The sequence below is a fragment of the Crocuta crocuta genome, unplaced genomic scaffold (assembly GCF_008692635.1).
Source record: "Crocuta crocuta isolate KB4526 unplaced genomic scaffold, BGI_CrCroc_1.0 scaffold3, whole genome shotgun sequence".
Classification (NCBI taxonomy): domain Eukaryota; kingdom Metazoa; phylum Chordata; class Mammalia; order Carnivora; family Hyaenidae; genus Crocuta; species Crocuta crocuta.
This window is the reverse complement of record NW_027529934.1, coordinates 7,333,121-7,361,008: the sequence shown is the minus strand read 5'-3', so window position 1 is coordinate 7,361,008 and position 27,888 is coordinate 7,333,121. Positions and strand designations below refer to the sequence as shown.

At 40.8% G+C, this 27,888-nt stretch overlaps 1 protein-coding gene across 3 annotated transcripts in view; it reads right to left on the bottom strand.

Moving 5' to 3' along the window:
* CACNA1E (calcium voltage-gated channel subunit alpha1 E) overlaps positions 1–27,888 on the bottom strand; it is a 308,909-nt gene that overhangs the window by 107,393 nt on the left and 173,628 nt on the right. The gene's annotated exons all lie outside the window — the stretch shown is intronic.

Genomic DNA, 27,888 nt, shown 5'->3' with positions numbered 1-27,888 from the left:
CACCTTTAAATTATGAATCCTGAAAAACATTAAGGATGTGGCCAAAATACATTTTCAGACAACTAAACCCTGAAGGAATTTTCACTGTCAAAGGAATCTCTGAAGAATGTACTTTAGAAACAAGGAAAACAGCCTAAAAAGACAAGTTTAAGATGGAAGAAAGAATGGCAAAAAAAAAAAAAAAGTAGAAAACTGAGTAAATCTAAAATATATTTGTTTAAAATACTACGATTATGCCCAAATTATTCAGTTAAAAATATAAATTGCAACTGCATATTGGTCTAATAATCCAAAAACAGAGCAATACGAGTTTTTATTTTATATTTTATATTTTTTTGGTAGGAGGTATTAAGGTATTAAGTTTATAAAAATTGTCATTAATTTAAGAATGCCTTGGAAAAATTAAAATTTAGCCATTGAAAGAATATATACTCTAATCTGAAATCTGATAGAGGGTATAAGTATAATATGTGAAAAAATGTATACAAGCCATGATTCTCTAATAGTAAGAAGTCTATTGTTAGAAGCCTCAAAGAATCTACATATAATTTAATAGAATTAAGAGAGTATAACAATATCAATGAATAAAAATATCAATATCCAAAAATCAGTTGAAACTCTAACACTAGAACAATTAACAGTAATAAAACAATAAGCTAGCAACAAATGCCAGGCAGTACCTAACAATAAATGTAACAAAAGGTGTGCAAGACCTTTCTGGAATTATAAAATTATGTTGAAAGACATGAAAGATTTTCTTTAATCTTAAAGATTGCATAAATAAGTGAAGATGTCTATATGTTAATGGATAGACTTATTATCAATAAATATAACTAAATTGTACAAAAGGATTACATTCCAATAAAAATCTTAACACATGTTTACTTAGAATCTGATTAGGCTTTTAAAATTCATATGAAAAACCAAAGCCAGGAAGAGCCAGATATTTTCCTTTAAGTGGTATCAGGCAATTCATAATTTTTTCTCAATTTATTTAAATTCATAATTTATTTTCATATAGAAAATAAATGGAAATGGGTCCTTATCCTAAACCACTCACACAAAAAAGTACAAAAAAGGCTAAGTAAGTAAGGTCTCACAGAAGTAAAAAGCAAATACAAATGAACCATAAACATTTAAAAAATATGCAAGTATTAACAAGAATGAGGAAAAATAGGCTCTCTGATATGCTGTTGGTAAATTGGTAGAGTCACTTTGAAAAGTGATTTTTAAAATACAATTGGGCATTATCCTGTAGCATCAAATGTGCAGATGCCCAATAACCCCCGAAACTTATTTCCAGAATCTTCATGGCACCATATTTGCATTAGCAAAAAAACATAAGTATCCAGTGGAGAAAGGATACATAACTTGTAATATATTTTATAGAGTGGAATTCTACACTGCAATGAGAGTAAGTGAACCAACAGGTATAAAAATAGACCTAGTGTGCTACAGTTTATATAACATTCAATTATTTATTGTGTACGGAAATATATATAGGTAGTCAAACTAATGAAAACCAAAGAAATAATAAGCACTACCATTAAGAGGGAGGTGGAGAGATAAAGTTGGAGAAAGGCCACTGGGTTTCACCACTATTGGTAGGATTGCGTCTCTTAAGCATCATTGTAAGTACCTGGATATTTTATATCACATATATGGTACAAACCACATATAAAACTTCATACAAATGTTGGGAGGCTATAAATGAAATATTTCAGAAGGTTTTTTTGTTAGTCACTGAAACATGAGTCATGAAAACACACTGCTTAATGGTTATGAGGGAGTTGAGTTGTCTTGAATAATAAGAAAAAAAGAACCAGACTGGAAGAAAAGCTGGTTTACGGTCCCATCTTTGACATACTCTAGTTAGGAGATTCTGAGTAAGTCACTAAATGGCCTCAGTTTCTTACAAAAGGGATGATAACTTCTCTTGAGGTTATGGTGGGGATAAAAGAATAAAATATATACAAAGGTGATCTAGAAATTAGAATAAATCATATATTATCATAGATGAATATGGAAACCCTAAAAACACAAAGAGTAGATAAATTTTTCTCCCAGCTCAAGAAACTGACAGCTGTATCTTTTACAGTTGCCCCAATGCCCCTTCTTTCAAAAATATAAAAATGTAGTCAGAAGTCCTCTTAATTTTTACTCTCATCAAGTACAGGAGTGAACCTCTGGGGTTCTCAAACTTTGATGCTTTGTATTCATTTGAATAGAACCTTTGGTCCACTGTCCTCTCCTGCACACAACCACCCTCTTGAATGGCTAAGGTCCAGACACCTGAGGGGTGAGTTTGACAAACCAAAAGAAGTGTGGTGAGGCACCCCCACCCAAGCCATTTAAATCAGTAAATAACAAACTTGACGTCCCAGTATATTTTGCCCTAGTCACTCTCTAAAGCATAAGAAGTCATAGATTCCAGAGATCATTAAGGGAAAATGATCTAAAGGGCACTAAAGGGCAGGACAGTAAATAGAAAAATCCCCACAGAAGACTGTGAAGATTGGTAGCCATTTGTTGCTGTGACACCTGCTGCCCTAATAACTCCAGTAGCCCAGCTCCCCTCTGGCAACTGGAGGTTAGGTGATGCTCCTCCCCTTCAGTGGGAGCCCTTCTGCACCCTCATCAACCATCTCTCTTGAAATCTGTGAATTAGAGGGAGCCTGTTGAACCTCCGCCTCTATCTCATATTCCCAATCAAGCCAATCACATTATTCTTGCCAAAGAGAGAACAAAAGACACATCCGTGGTACCAGTATGCATAACAATAAAAATTAGCATCACAAGTCACCCAGGATCTACACCTGTCTTTGAGATGAGCAAGAGGAAATAGGATATAGAGTCTTTTGAGAATTCTCTTTGCCCCTCACCAACAGGCCTACTTCCTTAACAATTCCATACATGATAACTCGTCACATGAAAGTCCTGTTCGCATTCCTACCTTAGCTTGTCCTCTGAACGTGTCCTCACTGGATTAGAAGGGTCTTATAAGTACTACCAGTGGCAATCCAAGCTGTATTAGCTAGATAGCAGTAAGAATTTAAAAAGAGACTCGAATGCCGAGAACTGAGGGCTGATGGAGGTGGGGGGGAGGGGAAGGGGGGTGATGGGCATGGAGGAGGGCACTTGTGGGGATGAGCACTGGATGTTATATGGAAACCAACTTGACAATAAACTATTAAAAAAAAGAATTTAAAAAGGCTCATCATCTTGCTACCAACCATAGTACATCAGCCTCAAAGATTGACACACAGAGACATGAAGCCATCACTTGGAAACCTGGGTTCGTATTGGTCTCTAAGGCTCTGTAATCAATCTAATGAGGGATGGAAACCATGCTCTTGGCACCAAATCAAGAGAAAGGGACAACAAGGATGGAAGTCAAGAATCAAAAGGTTCATCTGATGAGCAAAGGTAGTCAAAGAGTACTGAATAAGAGCCAGGGGGCTTGGATTCTAGACCTACTCTGCTACTCACCACTTAAGGTCTTTGTCAAGACAAAACATGGGGTGCAGGGGGCTCTGTCTCAGCTGTGAAATGTTCTTTCTCTCAGAGCCTTGCTAGCTTGAGCACTCTATGCTTATAGCTCAAATGAAGCCCAACATCAGTCACATCTGATTGCTCTCAGGGAGTAAAGTTTAGAGAACAAAGATGCAGGGCACGAAGGATGCAGGGGATGAAGACTATGAAGGAAAGGGCCATGTTATATAAAATGCAAAGTAATTAGTGTATAAAATGAGGAAGATTTGGGAAGTGAGGGGTAATAAAACAATGGGATACAGGTGAATTATTCTAAAACGTCTTCTAGACACAGTTTGAGAGGGTCTCTTATTTATTTATGCTTTTCCTACAGAACACAGCACTTGGCTCAGATGAAGAACTATATATGTTTACTGAATCAAGGAGGCCAGGACTGAGAACATCTGCTAAAGAAGGGCTTCTGATATAGTTTTTACAACTGGAAACACATGCCCAAAACATAACAATTTGGAACATTGGGAGAAAGGCCCGGAAGGAACCCTTCCAAAGGTGAAAAAGAGGCATCCCAAAAGAGTGAGTCAGGGGGGTAAGAAGACTGACCTTCGAGAAGGAAGAAGCAAATGCAGTGAACCTGCTGTCAGCAGAAAATAAACTGCACTGCGACAGTTATCTACAGTGTCCAGTGGGTTTCCCCTGGAGACCTGTACAGGGCTTTCAGAACACAGTACTGACTGACCTGAGGGTTACAGTCTATGGATGCCAAACAACTTATCATGAGGACAACATGAAATTTTAGATCTGGGAGGTTGGGGGGAAAGTCTTCATTCGTTCATCAAATTCTCATGCAGCATCTACCACCCACCAGACATGATGCTGGGCGTTAAGTATAATGTAACACTTTTAACAGTATGCCACTTTACAGTTTGTAAAAAACTTTCATACAGAGTATCTCAAGAGTAACTCAAATATTTGCAATACATTAAAGCCTCCAAAGCTATGTAGATGCCTTTAATTCAAAGTCTGCCAGGTTGCAGATTAGAATTAACCTGTTTATTTCTGATAGCATGATACTAAAAAGGCAAACATGAAAACAAGACACCTTGTGTTTATGGAGGATACCCATCTTGAATGGGAATGTTGTATTATCACCAAATAAGAAACAAACAAACAAAAAACAAGTTAGCAAATCTACTGAAGAATAAAGGGGGAAAAAATCTGGTAAGAAACACCCCTTTAAACTCAAGCAGAAGAGCATAGGACACAATTCTATAAGAGATTGAAAAATTACAAGCTGAATAAAATTCAGTAGAAAATTATTGGAAACAAACATCACAAGTGTTAGGTTTTGGTACCAGCTCTGCTACTGCCTGTGTGGCTGTGGGAATCTTTCTTTTTCCCAATCATTCAGACACAAATTCTTTCCAATGTCACTGGATAAAAAACTACTTGCTAGATTGGAAAATACAGAGATATATAAGATACTATATTTTATTCAAGTAAATCCAATATTCCCAGGATACAGACAAAGAAATCAATGCAAAATGGCATATGCTATAAAGGGAGCATGGATGCCAAGAGGGGGAGAGACTGACTCCATGGGAAGCATTAGAGATGGTGTCTAGGAAAGAGGGCATTGTGTTCCAAATAAATACACAATCGATGAGGACACCAGCCAAAGAGAAAATTTAGGCTGGGTTGTGAGGTTTGCTGGAAGTGATAATGGGGGTTCTGAGATAGCCATGCAGAGTCTAAGATGCCAGAGAGCACTAAGTGGGGAGGTCTGACTCTTCTCGGTCCTTTAGTTTCCTCATCTGTGATGAGTAGAACTGATTAAAAGATGGTTTCTCTCCCTTCCAGTTAGAGTTTCTTTGAGGGTCAGGTTTTATCCTCAAGTCCTTGACATACTTAAAGTATCCCATCCATCCTCCTTTGAAACCAGTTGACTGACTAATGGCCATATGAAGTCCCTGTGTCAGAGCTTGTTCAGGCCAGGAGGCAATCCAAAGGGCAAGGACTGTAACCTCTGTGGGATTACGGGGTAGTCACTAATGCTGCTCACATATATTTTTGGCTCTCTGCCTTCTTAGCCCCTAAGGTTGGATATGAACATACAAACAACTCTGGCAAATAAGTTTGAGGCCAAATACTTCAGTGCCAGAGTAAGAACGTTCAGAGCTCTCTTTTCCCTTACCCCATTGTAAGAAAGTATGGCTGAAGTACAGTGGGCCAGAACAGGGCAGGCGGTGATGAGGTCAGATAGTGGGGACTCCCTCAGCCCAGGTTCTAGAGGAAATACAATAACAACTTGCCACAGAGCCCCTGGCCAACTGAATGATGGACATGTAACATGAACAAAAAATAAAGCAACCCTGAGAGGCAGGTATTATTATGTTTTTTATAGATTGAAAATCTATTTAATCAACGAGATTAAATAACTTACTCATGGCGAGTAGGCGGTAGACCAGGATTCAAATCCTTGCCTCGCTCTGTTCAAATACAGCCCTGTTCCCCAAGGACTTTATGTGAGTTAATTTATTCTGTGGGTCGCAGGAAATTCTCAAAGGTTTTTTCACAAGGGAGTAACATGATTAAATCTATTTTTAGGAAAATAGCTATGTCTATGCCAAAGACTAAAGGTGCAGGGTGGGGGGCACTATTTGACAGGTTATGATGGGAACCTGGGCCTCACATGGTCAAAGGCACTGAAAATGGGAAGGAGGATGGACAGGTCAACAGACATATCAAAGACTAAAAAAGGAACTTGTAGACCAGATCAGAAGAGCCAGAAATTCCAAAGGCCCCCATGATGGCTAAATGGATGTGTTAGTAGAGAGAGGATGTGGGGATTTTGGTGCAGAAAGTTAATGTGGTTTGTAGCATGATGAACTTGAAGTAATTCATTCAGATCTATCACACAGGTGAATATGCTTTGTAGCACAGGAGAGAGGCAAATATGGATATTTGGGGATATCGATCCAAGGGTCATAAGGACATGAATGGCTTATAGCAATGGAAGTACATGAGACTTCCCAGGAAAAGCAGGACAATATGGATCAGAATGGCACCTTATGGAGAACTAATGTTTCATCAGGACTTAGAGAAAAATAAATCAGCAAAGAGAGTGAGATAGACATTACTGATATTTGCTCATACCCAGTTCTCTTTGACTTCCAGACACATGGAAGACAGTTCTGCTTCCCTCTTGATGTTAATAAGACCATGTAACTAGTTCTGACCAATGAAATGTGAGAAGGATTGTTAGGTGGCACTTCTGTGCCGAAGCATTTAATTGTCAGCCTAAGTCTCTAGAGGCATCTATGATATGCAACTTCAACCTTCAAGCTTGAGCAAAAAATAAACCCGTTGTTTTAAACTACTGAGATTTGAGGGTTGTTTGTTTCAGCAACATAGCCTAATCTATACTGCCTAATGCTGAGAGGGGATGGTCAAAAATGTAGGAAGTGATGGGGCGCCTGGGTGGCTCAGTCAGTTAAGTATCCGACTTGGGCTCAGGTCATGATCTGATGGTTCGTGGGTTCCAGCTCCGCGTTGGGCTCTGTGCTGACAGCCAGCTTAGAGCCTGGAGCCTGCTTCAGATTCTGTATCTCCCTCTCTCTCTGACCCTCCTCTGCTCGTGCTGTCTCTCTCTCTCTCTCATAAATAAATAAAACATTAAAAATAATTTTTTTAAATAAAAAAATGTAGGAAGTGAAAGAGAAACTTAAGAGAAAGGTCTCAATGAAATCCTCAATGTATTCAAACACTTCAAGGAAGTGAAAGGGCTTCATGCCAGAAAGAGACGTGACTTGGTGATGTGGGGTTCACTGGGGATAACTGAGGGCAGGTACAGGAGTGCGGCGAAATTTGCTGTTGAGTGGACTTACATCTGAAAAAGTGTAGAAATCATGCTCTTGAGGCTTCTTTCTTTGGCTCTTCACTTCTGGAGGCAGAGCGCATGAAAAGCAGAGTCAGCTGGGCTGGCGCTGGTTTGCGTATGAATTAGAGAGCATGCACTGGCGGAATATGCGGGTCCTCGAATCTCTTCGGCCCTGTTGGCTGGCAGCCTACACGTTTCTCTCTGTGGTACTTTTCACTCACTCAAGCCCATTTGGTTGTCCTGTCTTTGGCTTGTGCTCTCATCCCAAACTGCATCTCTTACCCAGTGGTTGGAGGTTCATAGATCATAACACATCAGAACTGGCTCTTTCAAGAGTGTCCAGCCCACCTTCTCCAAGGGCAATTCCGAATTCCCATGTTGCTTCTCCTCACTCACTTCCCCCTTCCTACTCACTGGTTCCTCCAGCCTGTATCCTAACTCCTGTTCTTTGTTTAGCCCTTTAGGTTGGGGACCCAGCTTTAGAACATCAGCCTTTGCTATGACTTTGGTACCCTTCTGGACAGGGATATGTCAAATCTGTACACTTCTATGGCAAGTAACAGGTGGCCTGTGATTGTAAGTTCCCCAGGCCCCTGCCCAGTCAGGCCTGCTCATGCCCAGCCACTCACAGGGGGAGGATACTAAACGGCCCTTCTCAGAACCCCAGTCCCTGAAGCACTGTCCTGTGTGCCCTGGAAGTGTGGTCAGGGACGCAATTTCTCTGTCTCTCTCAGACCACGTGAGCCCTAAGGGACACTGGAAGTAGAAACCGTGAAAATATACCTTTCTTCACCCTTCCCCCACTTCCCTGTTAATGGGAAATGTTTATGTCTCTTACATGTTTACATTGGGCTGCGTGGCACCATGTCCTCAGCGGCTCCCCTCCCCAGCCTCCCCAGGATGCTTGGCTTCTTCCAGTAGGCATTGCTGTTCTGTGCATTCCCCAAGGGCCAGCATAATACAGGACAAAGCACACACACTTTGGATGAAGAGAGATCTGAGTTCAAATCCTGATCGCCCCCACTCACTATCTGGGGATTCTTGGGCAAGTTACTTAACCTCAATGGTCCATATTTCCCCATCTCTACTGTGAGGAGAACCCAGCCTATCTTACTGATTTGTTATGAGGATTAAATAGATAATACATGACATTTTCCCTACCATATTGTGGTTATTCAATACATTTTGTTAACTTGCCTCTTTTTTTCCCCCAGATTTCTCTACCTTTTACAACTCCATTCCTTAGCTCTCAAAATGATTTTGTCCTTCCTGGGTACTTCTCTCTTGAGGCTCTGTTATTATAAGGTGCTAATAAACTAATCATACTAAGATGTTCAAGGAACATAAGGGAGATAATGTGTAACTTTGACGATATATCATAGTTTTAGTTATTCATAGGCTCTTCCACAGCCTCAACTCAAAGTCACAATGGATGACAAAAAATTTATGATTCACTGGAGGCTAGTTAAGGAGGCCCTTAATAATAATAGTTACATATTACTGAACATTTGTTATGCGCCAGGCACTGTGCTAAGTTTGTTGGCATTAATTACCTCACTTGCAACAACAACAATAATAAAAACAACAAAAACAAAACCAGGAGGTATTATGACCCTCATTTTACAGACTGGGAAACTGAAACTATATTATAGAGGTTGGGAAATCCACCCATGGCCATATAACTAGTAAAATGAAGAGTCAGGAGTCAAGTTTGAGCCCTTTAATTCCAAAACCACCTTGCTGGACTACTCCCACTTTTGGTAAGGGTCCCTTCCAAAACCTTCCCATCAGAGGTTGCCTTTTTGTCTGTATTTATTTCCAGCACATTAAAATCCTAACACCAGTTTGGCATATCCTTGTCAGAGACCTACATGTTAGAGATGCAGCAAAATATAGTAAACGTAAGCCCTAGCATGCAGTAAGCACTTTATAGACAGTAGCTATTATTATTACCAATATTGTTATTACATACAGCTCTTTGCTATGGTGCCCAGATAGTGGTGTGTTTAAGCTGACTATTATTTTAGATTTTTCATTTATCTAAGCAAAAAGCAAACACATTTCTTTTGAAACAATGCACATTCCAATGTTTAATCTCAAATCTCAAAGCCATGGTCTGGGTGAAAAAAGTGCTCTATCTTTATAGAAGCAGACTAAACTAACTTCTGTGGCAGGCACATCTATCCACAGTTCAGAGTGGCTGACAGAGAGACCCAGCCACGGTCCTTATACAGTAGCAGCTCAGAGGTCTCTGGAAGATTAAGGAGCTGGGGAGGTAGCAAAGGAACTAGATAAGCAGATGTCCTTGCAGAGGACAGGTCTTCAAGTTAATCTTGCTAAAATACTACGGCCCACATGGCCATCCTGTATCCTTTATCTGGTACCCACAATAACTCTCCCACCTACAGTATCAAGCCTAATCCCCTCTTTTGGGAGACTCTCCAAAATCTGGCTGGAATCAAGTGATCCAACCTTGTCTGCCCCACTCCCAAATGCAATGCTCTCTCTATCCCACAAATAGATTAGGGCCTGCCTCAAAGCTGGTGCCCACATAATGTTCCTTCCCTGAACTCCACACCATCCCTGGCTTTCATAAACTTTAGGCATCCTTCAAAGCCTAGCTCAAATTCCACATCTTTTGCAAAGTTGCTGTTATGATAAAAGCCACAGAATACCTACTGCAGTGACACCCCCAATACTAAAGAACAGTGGGCTTTAGCTTTCTGAGGAGGATATAAGCCCCCAAGAGAAAGAACCAGTTCCCATACTTCTTTGACATTCTCCTATTTTCAGTGATCAGAAGGTCACACACTAATCAAGCGTGCAATAAAGATAATTTCTGTTCTCTGACTACTCTTTCCCAACTGACTTCCAAAATAAATATCTAAGGTATATGCACTGGAATTTCTAGATTCCTTGGATGTGATGAAAATCACACTGGAGATGCATTGTATTATTGAAAATTGCACATATAAAGAAAAAAAAGACTTTCTAATCAAACATAACAGTACTATGGGGATCAATATGTTTATTTTCTTGAATATGGAACGAACTGAGAGAAAAAGGATATACAGGAGTCAGATAAATAAAGACAAAGTTATCAGCATTATTTCTGACAAAGCCCATTGGAGAATACAGCTTTCATTCTATCACTAACGTTTACCCCAACATTTGGAGCCATCTCATTACAGGCACAATCACATGATGCCAGGCTGGCCCTATTCCAGGGTGCTGGCTCCATAAAATGAGAACAAAGCACAAGAGAGGATACATATACCTGGAGGGCAGGTCAGTTCTAAAGAAGAGGCAGGCTGACCAAAGCACATCCAGTTCCTCAAAGCTGACCAATCACAAGTCAGGAAGAATAAATGAAGGGTGGAGAGCGAAACCCAGCGTTCTCTAGAGGAAGTTCCACCCTATGGAAACATGAAGCCAGGGAAAAGGAGGTTCTCCTCACCAACAAATGGTTTTAAAGCATAGGAAGTATTGTGAATACGATCCTACTTTAACTGGATAATATGTGAAAGGGGGTGGAAATTTAGTCAATTAGTCTTTGCTGATCCAAAGAGCTCACTCAATGATTTGCTGATTTCTGAAGAGGTGCTGCCCTCCTCAGGGATATTAGTTCATGTCTATATACACCTATACGTCATCTGTTGAACGGGATGTGGATCATTGCCAACGAGTTCTTTGTTGGAGTCTAGCCAGAGCACATATAATAAAGGGGGCCTGATACTTCAAGCACTCATTCTATTCACTCAACAAATATATATTAAGTAATTATCGTGTGTCAGCTACTGTGCTCAGTGGTAGAGGTTGAATAACATAGGAGACTAATGAGGACCCATATCAAGCAAGCACAAGGTGGCAGCAGGATCCCCAAATTCACCCAGTTCTAAGCAGAGTGTGTTAACTCACAGATTTGTTCAAAATGCTGTAAAATATATGTTGATTATATGACAAAAGATATGTATTGTGTGTCCATAGCTAGTCTAATGAGGAAAAAAATGGAACAAGATTTGAATGACAATAAGGGAGTTTGGATGGATTTATTAAAATAGTTTTTTTTCTAAGTGTAAACATTTTAAGATGCTTTGAGTGCATTTCCAATTTAAGGTAGTCAATAAACCATTACTTACAACTCCTTTTCAATCTTCTTATTTTATGTTTCTACATGCTGCCTGCTCTTTTTTAAACCCCATACAGCTCTGGGGCACTTGGTTGGGGAGAAGAACCTTATGGTTACAATGACTGCTCAGCAATGGGGGCTCTGCTCCAAACTGCTGCAGTGAAGGTGATACAGCACATATTGTCACTTGGGCTGCAGTGAAATCCACTGGAAGGTCTAATGCTGGGCTATAAAGGATGGAAGGTGAGAGGAAGGAAAAGCAAGAGAACAGGGCAGGAGGAGAGACTGGCTTTAAGAAGGCTCTCAGCACGCTAAGCTTCACACACAACGCATGGAGTTTCTTTTGTCAGACTCTCTGAGCTGTGCCTTGCCTCGCCCAAAGCCCAGGAGGCTGTGAAAGGCATTCTAGCCCTGCAGGGTAATCCCACCGGCTCAGCTGCGGTCACCCAGGAGCAAGCAGCTTCAGCAGTCCGGACCCCCAGAGGGTGGCAAGAAGTGGGTCTTCTGAGGTGGTTTTTGCTTCATGATCAGTTTTATTATTTGTATTATTTTAATTCTTTCCTTCTGGGCTCCCCTGCCTTTCCATGCAAAACTAGTTCAGAGATACCACTTTTGGAGCTCATTATGTTGCCATGGCAACTAGAATTTTCAAAGTTTATTTCTTCTCTTCTCCCCTCCATGAACTCCCTTTTCCTATTCCCATCCCTTGCCACATATATGTTTTGTGCAAGAAACAAAACATGGAAGACATTAAGACCAAATCACCTCCAGGTAAGTTTTTCTTACACTCTATTTCAGCACAGCATGTTCCTACTGGGTACTTGAAATTGCCACTGTTCTCACTATACCCAATTAATATTCTTAGGCTCCCAAATCCCCATGATATTTGGGAGCAAGGTCTTGGGTAACAGCCATTAGCTTGCCTCTTTCTCTTCTCCCACAGAGAGAAGCAAATATATTACTTCCTGCTTATATATAAACCATGCACATGCTGCATCTTATTTATCATTTGTTAGTCCCGGAAAACAGAATTTATAAAAACAACAATGGCGGCACCCAGGTGGCTCAGTCGGTTGAGCATCTGGCTCTTAATTTCAGCTCAGGTCACAATCTCATGGTTCGTGGCATCGAGCTCCCCTGTTGGGCTCTGTGCTGACAGCATGGATCCTGCTTGCGATTCTTTCTCTCCCTCTCTCTCTGCTTCTCCCCTGCTCATACATATTCTCTCTCAATAAATAAATAAACTTAAATATTTTAAAAAAAGTATAAACATAACATTGGTAGATGAAGGAAAGTGAAAATACCTCAGACATACTTCACAGGGGATCTCTGGAGATAAGAGAAGCTACAGTTGCCAAAATAAAAAAAAAAAAAGGAAATCTCCAAAGAAAATTTGTTAAATTGATTGTTTAATTATAATGTTAACCTTTGCTATCAAAAGCCAGATGGAGACAGAGAGAGAAAGGAAAGCAAAATAGGGCGGAGAGAGCCTGAATTTCCACTCTGCACAGAAGCCACCGGAGAAAGGCTAGCACTGGCTCCCATCTGCTTCATTCACCCACGGGGAGGGAGCACTTGCACTCGGGGAGGCTGAGTGGGGAATCTACAGGTGAAATGTTTGTTTGGCTTGTACAGCTACCAAAGGGCTGGTACTCTGAGGATCTCTGCTCTGGCTCGGGGTCCAGGTGACCCAAGAGAGGTGGGTAGGATGAGCACAGTGATGTGGACTGTGGCAGAGTCCCTCTTTCCTGACAGCCCTCCTCTGCTTTCTTACCCCCAGGGAAATGGAAGTGGACTGAGGCTAGAAGACACAGGCTGGGGGCTGGGGCATGAAACTAATACATGGGGCCAGACCCAGATTAGGGGACAGCATCCAGAGGCTCTAAGACAGAATGACCCTCTGGCTACTGAAACCCAGTATTTTTAATTTACAGACCTACTGAGTTTGATATTAGACTTCTGTGACATCAAACATGATGGAGGAGAATTTTAATTGAGACTCTGCTTATTTATTATAGCATTCATCATTGGTAACATAAGGAGATCCTCAATTGCTTAACCCATAAAAGCTCCAGACTCTAGCATTGCTTAAATTGGTCCTTAACAGGATTAGCTGTGTAGATGGGGAACTAAGTAATGATAATGGGAATACTGTATTTCACAGTGAGGAGGAGGGTGAAAAGGGCAGGAAGGTTGAGCAGGAAAAGTGCAGACTGGGATACAATGGAAGGTGGGTGTGCTGGGGAGAGAAAGAAGAACGAGAAGAAAGAGCAGTGACTTCAAGCTGGCATGACAGATATCAGGGCACGGACCACCAAGTGGCCTTGGGAGGAGGAACAAGGTTATAGGAGAGGGGTAGAGTCATGTTGACCTTAACTTTCAGGTCTCTGGTTGGCTTGCAGGAAGTGACAGAGGCGTCATACCCAGCTCATGGCTTCTAAGCACATATCTATTCCCAGAGCACCTACTTCTCCGGCCCTTTGAGGGATCTCATCATTCTGGGCCGCGGAACACCTGCTCTCCCAGGCTCTCCATACCTCAGATCTGTTCTCACCCTACTTCTTTTAATTTGCCTGGACAAGAACCTCAGAAAAACTATTCCTGGTACACAATAGGTGCTCAACAAATGTTGAACAAATGAAATACTCTTTGAATCGACACCATACAGTGTATACCCTGGATGCCTCACCTCATATCCTCTCAGACCACTCCTGAGTTGTCCTAAAGATGCAGCTGACAGATCCTGTGTACTGTGACAAATGTGTGACAGCTCTCACCTCAAGTGCCCACATCTTTCTGTCTCTCTGCCTAAGGGAATTCTCCAGTGCCATGGGAGCTTGCTCAGCTCGTGAACAGGGCAACCCAAAAGTATCATCACTCAAGGAGGGACAGGAATTAATGGAGATTATATATAAATGTATATCCCAATTTCTCAAGCCCTGGTAGAGCAATTCTGAGGTACATTCTATATGGTTCCTTAGAAGGGTCTCAGTAAATTAAGCCTCACAAGTAACTCTCTCAATTAATGGGTATTCTTTGGCTTTTCCCTCTTCTCTGTCTCGATTTCCCCCACTTTCTCCCTTTTGCAGTAGGGAGCACCTCCTAAATAAACCACCAATACCCAATCCTTTTCTTAGAGTCTTCTTTAAGGAAAACCCAGACCAAAACACTGCTTGTGAACTAGTCAGTCTATCAAATCATTTCCCTTGCTGACAAAAGCATGGGGAAGGGGATGGAGGGACATTAAACTGGGGGGAGACCAAGCGTGCATAACCTCAAATATAAATACCACCTACTTCTCAAATTTAGCCAGGAGCAAATCTTGAAAGATTTGAAAGACTAGATGGACAAGAAATTCCTAGAAAGAAAGAGTAACTTGTGCTTAATTTATCTGTGAAAATGACCAGCACAGCCCAACCCAGAGACAATGATTCGCTACACTTCTGAGGACAGTGCTGAGGAAAGAGGCCAGAAACGAGTGACTGAATGAATAACACACCTCCTCTCTGGGGGGTAGCCAATCTGGGACACAACTTGGCCTTGAGGTTCCCTCTGACCGTTTTAGACTTTTTTTTTTTTCTATTCATAGGTGTATGCACAGGGAATGTAGAGGGTGGGGATGCCAATAACAGCACAGTCCTGGATTCCAGCTCCTTATCTCTGGAAAGAATATTAAGCTGTTTTATCCACTGGGGCATCTTTCACCACTGGTTAACACAGAGGCGTCCTTTTGAACACCACTGAGCAAAGGACACTGAGCCCCACACAGGTTAATTAATGCATTCAAGATACTATTGCTTGGTTATTTTTTGTAGCCAAGTTGGTTGGAAAAGGACATTTCCAGAATAAATGCACCATCCCCTAGAGAAAAGCACACAGTTCTCCTATAGGGAACAGTGAGGAAGCGGCTGTGTCAGCTGAGAAAAGCATTATCCACATATCTGACATAGAGGTCAGACCCATGCAGACTGTCCGGGAATGGTAGCTATTCTCTCAAGTCTGATTTTCTTCCCTATTCTGAGAGTCAGAGCTGCTATTCAAAAAGCCTGTTCATTTTCTTCATGACATTTACCATTAACATCATGTTATTTGTGTGTTTACTTGCTTGTTTTCTGTCTTTGCCATTAGAATACAAAACTCAAGAGGGGGATGGGCCTCATCTTCTCGTTCACTGTCAAACCCAGAGTGCCCCATGCAAAGGTGCTTAATAAATGTTTGCTGAAAAAGTATTTTAATACACGAGCAAATAAATGTTTCATCTCCTTGTCTACCTCCACTCAAATTATCTGTATCTTCTTCCCTCAGTTCTTGGTCACAGATACTTGCTGACTGAGGTATTACCATTTTCAAATAAGGTCACCCCTCCCTTGTATTATATTTGATCCCTGGCAACCTTGATCTACGGGAAGAGTGTAATGTGAAAATATAGTGGCAAGGTGATGGAGGAGACACTGCCCTGTGAATAGCACAGAAAGTCATGGGAGGAGAGGGGAAGAAGATCACATCCCATTTTATTGTCATTTCAGTCCACTCTGGTGAGAGTTAGGAGAACTCCTCTGGACTGGTGAACTTCAGGTTATGGATGTGCCCTCTGGCTAAATAGATTGTCTATCTAGTTTAATATGGGTAATAGTAATGTGGACCCCTCAACTGGCTCTGGGGTCCCTCTTACTCTTCCAAATGCTCTCAGTTGTTCATTTCCTGAGTTCTCTGTGGAACGCAACACCTCAGTGTTCTCCCCACATATCAGAATTTGCTGCTTCAACTGGGAAAAAGTAATTTCAATATTTTTGCAAAATGAGGAATATTTTAGGATGCAATGATAATTAAGTGTTGAGAATGTCGTGGTTCACTTAACACCAAGGGGAAAATAAAGAACTTTTAATTCAACTACAACTCTAACAAAATCAGAACTTAACAGCTAGACATGCCAAGTCCCCAGTATAGAACCAAGTTGTAAAGACTGTCATTATCAACCGGGGAAATTGGGAGGTATTATTTCAGCCACCTCAGTGTGCCCATGTCTGCAAGTGCACAGAAAACGCGTCTAATTATAGGGGCTTGACTATGGGCCATAAGCTCAGAATGAAGTGAGGTTCTAACACGATTACAAATTTCCATGTGGTGAAAGCAATTACTAGGAGATTCCACAGACCAGAAAAAGAGACACAGGTTCAAGCATAAAATTCTTTTCTAATCTTGAAAAGCATAAGATTTTGACACAAATGCTACAGTGAAATGAGCATGGGGGACAAATTATGAGAGCAAAGAAAGCCATTTAAAAGCCTCTCAAATAGCAACGATCTGATTACACTGGGTCATGGCTACCATACTGATAATGACAAATGTTCCCTTTTTCTGTCTGTAAGTGAGAAGGTCTACACAGCTCTTAGAGTTTTCCCTTGATACTAGCAAATTAATGGGAGTTCTATCACACTAATCTGTGCTCAGCTCTTCAGCCAATAGTAAACTAGTATTTCAGGGGAATTATACCCATTTGAAAACAATGCCCAAGATCGCAGGAAAATTTCTGACAAATACAGACATGCCACAAACAGGAAGATGGCCTTTGATTTGTTTACTGGAGGGCATCGACTGGGAGCCTACTGTGTGCATACTGATTACGCTTGCTAAGTGCTAGGGAAAGAAAGATGAACTCGCTATGGTGCCTGTCCTCGTGATTTTATGAAAGGGACAAAGACATCCACAAATAACTATAAAACAGTGCTCTAATAGAGGATTATACATAGTGCAATGGAAACAGATGAGGAAACTTATGGAGAATTTCACCTTACAAGATGAATTCCCAATCATATAAAGCAGGTGAGTACAGGGGTTGTGAGAGGTGGCTATTTCTAGGCAAAGCAAACAAAGAACTGGAGGTATGTGTACCTGGGAAATCTAGTAGCAGGAGGTGTGTGGCGTGGCTAAAGGAGAGGAACCAAGGATCAAGGGTGGGAAAGTAGGCTCCACTAAGCTTTGAGAGGTCATGCAGGATAAGGAATGTTAATTTGGATTTTTTAATAAACAGATGAAGAGGGAAGCTAGCAGTGGAAGCTGTGCTGATAATTCTGTTGGCTTTAAAGCCTTTAATTGTTAAAATTAAGTTATTCTTCTGTTCTACACACTCAATGCTAGCTTTCTGTCTTTGTTCTCTTTTTCTAAGAATTTACTGATCCGTGATATTGTTTAAAAAGTCATGTACTTAATCATCGCTAGCCAACATTACTTATATTGTCTTAAAATTTCAACATAAAGTTGTGATATTAATGTCCATGGCCTATTATTTATTTTTAAGCCAGCCAGTGAGGACTTGGAAAAAACTGAACTCTTGGATATTGTTAGCAGGAAGCGCAAATGGTATAGCCATGCTAGATAGACTGACAGTTTCTTATAAAACTAAACATGCACTTACCATATGACCCAGCAATTGTACTCTTGAGCATTTATCTCAGAGGAAAGAAAACTTGTTCACATAAAAATCTATGAAGAAATCTTCATAGTAACTATATCTGTAATAGCTCAAAACTGAAAACAACCCAAATGTCCTCCAATGGGTGCATGGGTAAGCAAACAGTGGTACATCCACACTGTGGAATACTATTCAGAAATAAAAAGGCACAGGCTATTATTAGGTGGAACAATCTGGAGGAGAATTCAAGGAAATTCTACCGAGTGAAAAACAATTGCCCATTTCAAAAGGTTACCTACTGTATAATTCTATTTATATGACATTCTTTTTTTTTTTTAATAGTTTATTGTCAAATTAGTTTCCACATAACACTCAGTGCTCATCCCCACAAGTGTCCTCCTCCATGCCCATCCCCCCCTCCCCCCACATCCATCAGTCCTCAGTTTTTGTCAGCATTCAAGAGTCTCTCATGGTTTGCCTCTCTCTCTTTCTTAAAAAGACAGAATTAGAAATGGAGAACACATTAGTGGTCACCAGGGGTAGTGGGGAGTGGCTAGGGGACAATGGTGTATTATAAAGGGAGAGCATGAGAGAGTCTTGTGGTGACGAAACAGGTCTGCATCTTGATTGTGGTGGTGGTTCCACAAATCAGGTTCTACACCAGATGAAACTGTATGGGACTATACACATGTGTACACACACACACACACACACACACACACACACACACACACACACGCATGTAAAACCTGCAAAGTCAGAATTAGTTCTTTGATTGTACCGAAGCCAACTTCTTGGTTTGGGTACTGTTCTGTTGTGTTATGTGAGAGGTTATCACTGAGGGAAGCCAGGTAACAGGTACATGGGACTTAACCTGTACTTTCTTTTTCTTGCAATTTCTTGGGTTCTTTATTTTTCCAAAATTAAAAAAATTTTTTTAAACTAGCCAGGTCCTCACATTGTCAACTTCAACAACTATTTTTCAGTCATGTTTGTACTGGATCTCTAGGATTCATCCAACATTTGGGATTTGCTCCTCCTCTTTGAAACCCTGTACTTCTTTGTCTTTTATGACGTGGTATTTTCATGATCCCCTTTTGACCAGTCTTGATACTCTAACTCTTTAATGGTTAGTGTTTCGGTAAATCTCTTATCTGTGGCTCTGTGCTTTGTTTTTCCTTTTCTGTATGCTCTCCATGGATAAACTTACCTGTTTTTACCGTTTGCTCTATATGTCCTGATAGCATGTCCCATCTTTTTTCTCCCTGTTCTTAAAACACAGATATTAGCTAATCCTTTCTCTTGTTTGGCCCTCATGGACCTCAAACTCTGTCTGAAATTGAACACATCTTCCTCCCAGAACAGACTTTCCCCGACACCCTGCATTATTCATCTCAGCAGATGGCAACAAAGTTCTCCAAAGCATTTGCAATGGAATCTTGGGATATCCTTCATAATCTTTCTTCACCCAATACAGCCACTCACTTACCATCATCCTGACAACGCTACCACCTAAAATCTTCACCGGTTTTCTCTTTATAGTTCAGTCATCAGTGCTTGATACCCTCATGTTCTGTTCACAATCAGATCTTTTTATATTTATTACTAGCCAATCATCTTTAAAAAATTTACACCTAACCCACTACAGACTCAATCTAAAATTCAAAACTAGGGGTGCTTGGGTGGCTCAGTTGGTTGGGCATCCCATTCTTGATTTTAGCTCAGGTCACACTCCCAGGATTGTGGGATCAAGCCCCACAGCATGTTCCATGCTGAGAGTGGACCTTGCTTAAGATTTTCTCTCTTTCTTCCTCTGGCCCTCCCCTACTCACCCTCACATACTCTCTCTCTAAAATAAAAATAAAATTCAAAACTAACTCTTTTTGTCTTTTGATTTTATTAATGAATATGGCAGTATTATTTTTTATTTTCACAAATTCACATGTATTGTTTCTTTAATGACTTATTAATTTGTATCATGCTTAGAAAAGCCTTCCCCCTTGAAGAATTTTAAATTGTGCATAATCTCTTCAAATACTTTTATGACTTACTTAAAAAATATACATATGTACTAGCTCCATCTGCACTTTATTATGGTATAAGATATGAGAGTTAGGGATCTAATCCAATTTTTTCTTTTCAGGTGCTGACCACATATTAACAACATTTACTGAATAAGTCATTTTCACTAATTTGAAATGACATATATGTATATATATATATACACACACTATTGTGAATTCACATGTATGTGTGTGTTTTCATTTATATATAAAATGTGTGTGTGCATATATATATAAAACTCTCTTTTTTATTCTTCTATTCCTGCATCATACCACATTGTTTCAATTACTATAGCTTTAGAATATAATTTACTACTTGTAGAAAAAGTCCCTGTTCCTCGTATGCTAAGCAATAAGCAATGTCCTAGTTATTCTTAGATATATAAGTGTTCAAATAAATTTCAATTTAGTAAAGTGAAAATCTTATTTGGGAACCCCAGGGTGACTCAATCAGCTGAGTGTCTGATTTTAGCTCAGGTCATGATCTCATGGTTCATGACATCGAGTCCCATGTCAGGCTCACTGATGTCAGCTCAGAGCCCAGTTGAGATTCTTTGTTCCCCCCCCCACCCCTCCACTGCATGCTCACTCTCTCTCTCAAAAATAAAGGAAGATTAAAACAAGGAAAGTCTTGGGGCACCTGGGTGGCTCAGTCAGTTGGGCATCCAACTTCGGCTCAGGTTATGATCTCATGGTTCGTGGGTTCGAGCCCCGCATTGGGCTCGGTGCTGACAGCTCAGAACCTGGAGCCTGCTTTGGATTCTGTGTTTCCTTCTCTCTCTGTCCCTCTCCTGCTCACAGTCTGTCTCTCTCTCTCTCAAAAATAATTAAAGATTAAAAAAAGGAAAATCTTATTTGTGTTTATTAGTATTGAAGTTAAAATGGGGGAAAGAAACATCTTTGTGATTTAAAAGATTTCTTTTCAAGAACAGGTTTTGCCTTTTCATTTACCTAAATGAAAATATGCAACAATTGGATATGCTCATTTTGAAATTCAAGCTTCATGAGTGCAGGATGTTTTGTTTGTTTTGTTCTCTGCTATGCAGGCAGCATCTAGAACACTGGCTGCCACATAGTAGAAGCTCAATACCTATTTGTTGAAAACCCAAACAAGTGAAAACATGAATGAGTCCATTATTTAGGCAATAGGAAGCCATTATAAATAGCTAAGATATACAAATCATGTAATTAAATGTCTACTTTGGAAAGGCTGCTTTGGTGATAGCCAGCAGGCCAGATTACAATAAGGAGAGCACTTAAAGAGACAATTGCTACAGTCCAGGATACAGTGCATGAAACCTTTCAAGGGTGGAATCAGTAGTCTTGGTGAGCAATTAGATGCAGAGAATAAGCAAAAAGAAGGTATTAACTGAGGTTACGATCTTCGATAATAAATGTGGTAAAAGGTAACAAAGGGATAGTGTTGAAGAGTGGGGAGCTTAGGATAGGAGAATGAGACAATGAATTCAGTTTCGAGCATCCTGAATGTGAGAGGCCTAAGGGATATCTAAGAGGTACCCTTTGGAGCTCAGTGGCAGACAGGAAATTAAATCCAGGTCTGTATGTTAGCAAAGTCATCTTCTTAAACATTATTTCATATTATATTATTCTAATAAGTAAACATTAACTCCTCCTCTGAAAAACAGAGAAGTAAAATGGGATTTCTAGATGGAAACACTCTTGAAACAGGCTTAAATATACTGTACAAGTAAACGATATTGTGTATGCTGTGCAAGGTGAATTCAGAGAAGTACAGTCCTCTGCTGGGTCCTTAAGTGCTTCATGGAAGGACAAAGACTGGAGAAGAGTATGTGTGTGCATTAGAGTTGGAGAATGAATACAAAGCATCACAAACATGTGAAAATATGCGTATGTATATAGGCATGTATATAAATATGTGTGCATATGTCTGGTGTGTATATACACACAAATAAAGGTATCAGAGTATTAGAGGGTGAATCTGTGCTAAGTTAGTTAGGGTATGGAAGAGGAGGTAACAGGATTGTTTCAGCCACTTAAGAATTTAGTCCACTTAGAAACTCCACGTGTAAAAAATTGTCCAAAAGACAATGAGGGCACTTTTATATTTGGCCACTGTCTCAACATCACCAACAAGGCACCTAATGAACTCCCAATAGAATTGTTCAAATTTCTCTATAAAAAGGTGAGTATGTGTAGAACAGTCCCTTGTCTTGATTAGGTATCTCGATTGTCCTACTTACTGATTTCTCTGTTTCTTTTCCCTGAACACTTTGACCCTACCCCTGGAAGGTGACCTTTCTGGGTATGATGGCTGGTTCCCACCACATCAGAACACCACACTTTCAGATTTATGACCTAGGGCATCATACTTGTGCCCTTTGAGCTTTAATCTCCTTATTTGTAAAATAATGGCAACACAGTTGCTAAGACCACTGTGAGAATCAAACAAAAGAACACGTATGGAATGCTTTCTAAATGAAGTGCTCTAAATTTAAAAAGAATAACCATTTTAGTCTTTTTTTTTTGCTTAGTTGCCCACAATTCTTGATATGATGACAACTTGAACTATCCTTGAAAAGCAATTATTTATTCCCTAAATATTGCTACGTGTGATAAAAAGGTTACTATCTTTGCTAAACAAATGGATCTTTTAAGTTCATATGAAAAAGATAAACATGCCAATAGGAAAGTGGCAAGAACATGATGGATAACTAAAAATATATATATATATATAAATAGCAATAGCTACGTGAAAAAACTGTTCAATAGAGACAATTACTTGTCTGGAAGATGCAGGTAGGGGCCATCACTCTGCAGAATAAACAGTCTCTCTGTGGCTTCCACCTCAATCTCCAGTGTCAGTGATGATTCTCTTTAAGTTTAAGATACCAGCATCTTCCTTCATCTCTGCAATATTATTCTCCAGAAAGTCACAGGGGGTGTGGCATCCTCTAAGAGGGACCTGGTATTACTGGATTTTCCTTCAATTCAGCAATTATTTATTGAGCCAAGAACAAGGCACTAAGATCTTAGGAGAGATCCAATTACAGGGAAAGCCATCTCTAGCATAAGAAACAAAAACTAACAGGTGGCAGGAACGTTTGCGGCTCGAATACACTCCCCTCACTAAATGTGCAGCCGTAGGCAAGGCTCAAAGTCTCTCAGCCTCCATTTTCTCATTTATAAACTGGGGTTAACAAAAGTACCTTACTCATGAGGCTGTTATAAAAATTAATTGAAATAATGTACATAAAGTATTTAGCATAGTATCTGGCAGATGATGAGCTTTCAATAAATGTTAGCTCTTGTCTTGAATATTAAGTTTTATAGCAAAATTGCATGTTATTATGAGTAATAGGTTCTATAATAGACAGGTGCATAGTGTTATGAGAGTATCTGGGAGGAAGATTTTAATCCTAACTGAAGAATGGGAGGAGGGGTATGGATCTGGAAATATCTCATGAAAGAGGTCAAAGTTGAAACAAGCTGTGAAGGCAAGAATTCAACAAGGAAAACTAAGGGCACAGGGGCCTCTAGGCCACAGGAGCAGAGGGTAGAAAGTCCAGGGCATTTCCAAGAAACTGCCAGAGGAATGTCTAAGGTGATGGCCACATGTCGGGCACAAGGACGTGGTCCACTGGTCTGTTAGTACCATTCCAGGCAGAGTGCCATATAGTCAATCGGCCCTACCAATGGTATCCCAAAACATCTCAGCTTCTGTAACTGACTCAGAAGGATTACTTGGTAGGTAAGAAGAATGACTCTTACCCAGCGCTACCTTCTGGGGTATAGACCAGGTTCTGGAGAGAAGAAATCTGCTATTGACAGCTAACACTAATTAAGTCCCGCCGGAGCACAAAACACTTCACAAGCATGGTCTGATTTAGTTTTCTCAGCAATCCTACATGGTGGAAAATAATATCCTTATCTGCAACTGGATAATTAAGGGTATGGAAATATGAAGTGATTTACCTAAGGTCATAAAGATGACAACAGAGATGGGATTCAAACCCAGATATATTGTTTACAAAGTCCATACTTTACTACTAAACTATACCTACTATATATGGAAGAAAGCACCCTCACAGGGAGCCAGAGAACCTGGGGTTCTAGTCAAGATCTCCCACTAAACAGCTGTCTATAACTTGGGCAAGGTGCTTCACTTTCTATTCAGGTTTCCTCAGTTGTAACACAGAGGCCACTACAGTCTCTTACAGTCCTTTCTACCTCAAATAACTTTTATCACAATCTAAGATACAACTCTGACAACTGATATATAGAACAGTGTCTTGGGGAAATGCAGACGCTCCCAACAAGCTCTCATAGCTTTATATGTGACCTCCATGGACACACAACTCATCCAGGAATGTGTCCTTCTAGTCACGGGAGGGACTACGAACACCAATCTGGTCATTACTGGTGCTGAACATGAAATCTGTCTTCAGGGCCTGAAAGTTCTACATGTCTTGCTAGCCACCAAGGTCTCCTTCATTTCCATCAAGATTTGCTGTGTTGGATGCCAGCTAATTTCCTTCCAAAAAGGACATTTACTATATGCAGGATGTGTTTAACAGCAGAGGTGTTTGGCCATGACAGATCTCATTCCAAATTCTGAACCTGCTGCTTAACAGCTTTGTGAGTTTAGGCAAAGTACCAAACCTCCCTCTCAGTTACCCTATTCATAAAAGAAGATAGTAATACCTTATAGGGTAATTGTGAGGATTAAATGAAACAATGTGTGTCATGGCATTGGCATAATTTTCAATGCATAGCACAATCTCAATAAATTACGGCTTAAAAAATTTAACCTGAAACAAACCCCCATTATTGCTATAAACTAGCCAACAGGTGTAAAGTGTGTTATGCTTTCTCCAACTCAACAAATCCGAAACCTATCCTCTTTCCCTCAAAACCTCTTTGTCCTGTGTTCTCCCCTAGCCACACAGTGGCTCCATTCAGAGATTTAGAAGCAGTCCAGGAGACTTCCCTCTTACTTTTATCCCCCAGTCCACACTCAGACACACGCAAATAGTCACCAAGACGTGCACATACTGTCTAACCAACACCTCTTGGATCTGGTACATACTGTCCATGGCCACACCACTGTGTTGCCTGGGGCCTCCCTGCTTCTTCGCTTTGCTCCTAAAGTGTCTCCCTGCCTCCCGTCTTGTTTCTCTAAATAATTTCTTCAGGATGATCATCTTTGATTGTAAACTGGCCACTTTCCCTGCTTAAAGCTTGAGAACCTCCCAAAAGCTTCTGGAATCATTAAACTCATTAGCTTATAGCCCCTATAATGAGCCCTTCATGACGAGCCTCTGCCTTTGCCTCTAGTTTCATTTTTTCTACTTTTCCTGACTTGATTCACTCAAGTCACTCAGAATGGCCTTTTATAAATTCTTGACTACTAACTTGCCAGGATGTCCTCTCTTTTGCTTCTAGCCAACCATTACTCATTCTTTTAAACTATGTATCAAGGGCAATTTCTTCACTTGGCCTTGACTGATCCTTGCCTTTTCTAATTTAAATGCTACACCTATGCTATCTCTCTACCTAGACTACAAGCTCTTTGAGGGGAACAGCCCTCTGTCCTTGTTTGATATATCCTTGGCCCCGGGCAGCAGGTGACAGTAAGAACTCAGTAACGTTAGTTGCATGAATAATTGAATTTCTATGGTTGATTCCAGTGTCAGAATCCTGGCAGGAAAATTACTGTGTAGTTCACCTACACACAAGTCAGGTCTGGGAAATACTCAGGAGCCATCTTCTAATATCAAAGAGAAGCAATGGCAGGTGATTCAGGAGATCCAAAGTTTAATACTGAAGATACATTTGTTAGTCCCTTCCCTGTGGACAGGACCTAGGTCCTATTCAATTTTGTATTTTCACCAATGCCTTGTAAGATAGTAGGTGCTCAAACTATGTGACATGTACAAATCTTAAAAAATATATGGTATATATGTATATTAAATAAATTGCTTTGGATAGGACTAAAATCCTGAATGTTTGAATTTAGATTCCATTACATGTAATTTAAATTATTTCCTTTATCAATCTACAATCTCCTCATTTTATCTTTGTGATCTCAGTCTAGCAAAGTGTCTTATGTATAGCAAATACTCAATAAATATTTGCTGCATTGAACTTAATTATCAAACCCACTCAGCAAGTGAGTTGGTGGCAGGACAGACAGCTGTCACCTTGCTTCTTAGGGGAGCCACTCCATTCACTCGAGAGATGGAACCAGAAGAATTCCTCCTCTACTATGGAAAGTTCACCACTCCCCATTAGTCCTTAGGCCAAGAGGACCTGGACAGTGGGTCTTGGGATTTTATACCCTGTATGTGCTAGGTCACACTGTGTACATGAAGACCAGTGTATATGAGTAAGTGTCAATGCATGTGCAGATTAAAACTCGCACTAAAGTCCGTATGGACAGGATACTCTAGGCTAACCCTCAGCAGCCTTCCTCTAGTTGTGCCATGTTGAGTGCCAATATGGATGGATGCCGCAGGGTATATTAAAAAAATACATGGAAGTAAAGGTGCTTTGAAAACTGACATGCTTTACATACATGAGGTTTCCAATTGCTCCCCAGCTGCATTTGTAGGCGTCTCTGGCCTGGCTGTCCCTGTCCTAGTCTGGACAGCACAACTGCTCCCCCAAGCCTACCTTCCTCTCTCCAGAAGCCCTGGGAGCAGTGGATAGAGGCAATGGGCTAGCTCAGGGTCATTTTCTGTTTGTGTGCACCTTCTGCCCTGTAGCCCTGTGCTTATGCAGCTCTGGTTTGTTTCCATGGAGACAGGAAGCTCTGCTTCTCTTCAAGCCTAAGCTAATGGTTTTCATCAAATCCCATTTCCTCTGAGACAAGTAAAAACACTGCAATGCTTCTATCTATACTTCCTCTTTAAATACACTGAGGATGGCCAACTTCCCTCACAGCCCTCCTCTACTGAGTCCCATGCCCCTGAGATGGGTGCCTCAGTCATTTGCACACTTAGTATCCAGTGAGCAATGAGCACTGGCATAGGCTGCTTTCCCCCCTCACTCAGACTCATCTCATCACTTGCCCAACACAGGGGCTCCTCCTTCCACTGCCTTCTTTTTCTGCTTTAGGAAAGCCTTATCATATAACATTCAAACTGCCTTCAGGTCACTGGGAGCATGTCCCCTGGAAATATAATCTCCAAAGCTTTTCTCTAGCTTTCAAGTGCAACTCCCAACCAGCCACTTACTCAAAAGAGAAAGCCTACACCCCCTCCAGAGGCATGTGAGATCCAGACCAAGCAGAAGACAGCATCCTTGGTCCTCTGCACACAGAACTAGCTACTGTTAAACCCTCCGCAGATACTGGTAAAACTCCATATGTGTGGAGCATCGGAATGTGGAAAAGGAAACAGGGACAGAAATATTTCAGTCCCAGCCTGTAAGGTCCCTATTGTTAACACTCCTTTAAATGTCAGAATTTATTTACACCAGCTGTTCCCAGCTGCTGTTGTCACTTCCTAAGCTACTTCAGAAGTGCTAAGGAGACATATGCCATTCCAGGTCTGTTTCATCTCCCAACCTGAGGAGGCTGTCTCCCCCTTCAGAGAGGAGCTGATGGTCTCACAGCCGGCTCAAGGCAAATATCACAGGCTGCTACTCAGATAATAGCCACCCAGACCTAACAGGCAGAGAAAAATGAATGTCAATATTATCAAAGGGTATAAGAGCTAATGGCTGCTCCATGCCAGACCCTGGGCTAGGCCTCTGTCTATGAAACACATTACTATCCCATTTCACAGAGGAGGTGAGCTCAGAGTAATTTATCCAAATGCACAGTGCTGGTAAGTGGCAAGATTAGGTTCTCACTCATGACTGTCACACGCCAAAAGATCATGCTTCCACCGATGCGCCACTCTTTCGCATCCAGAGAAGGATGTAGGAGAAT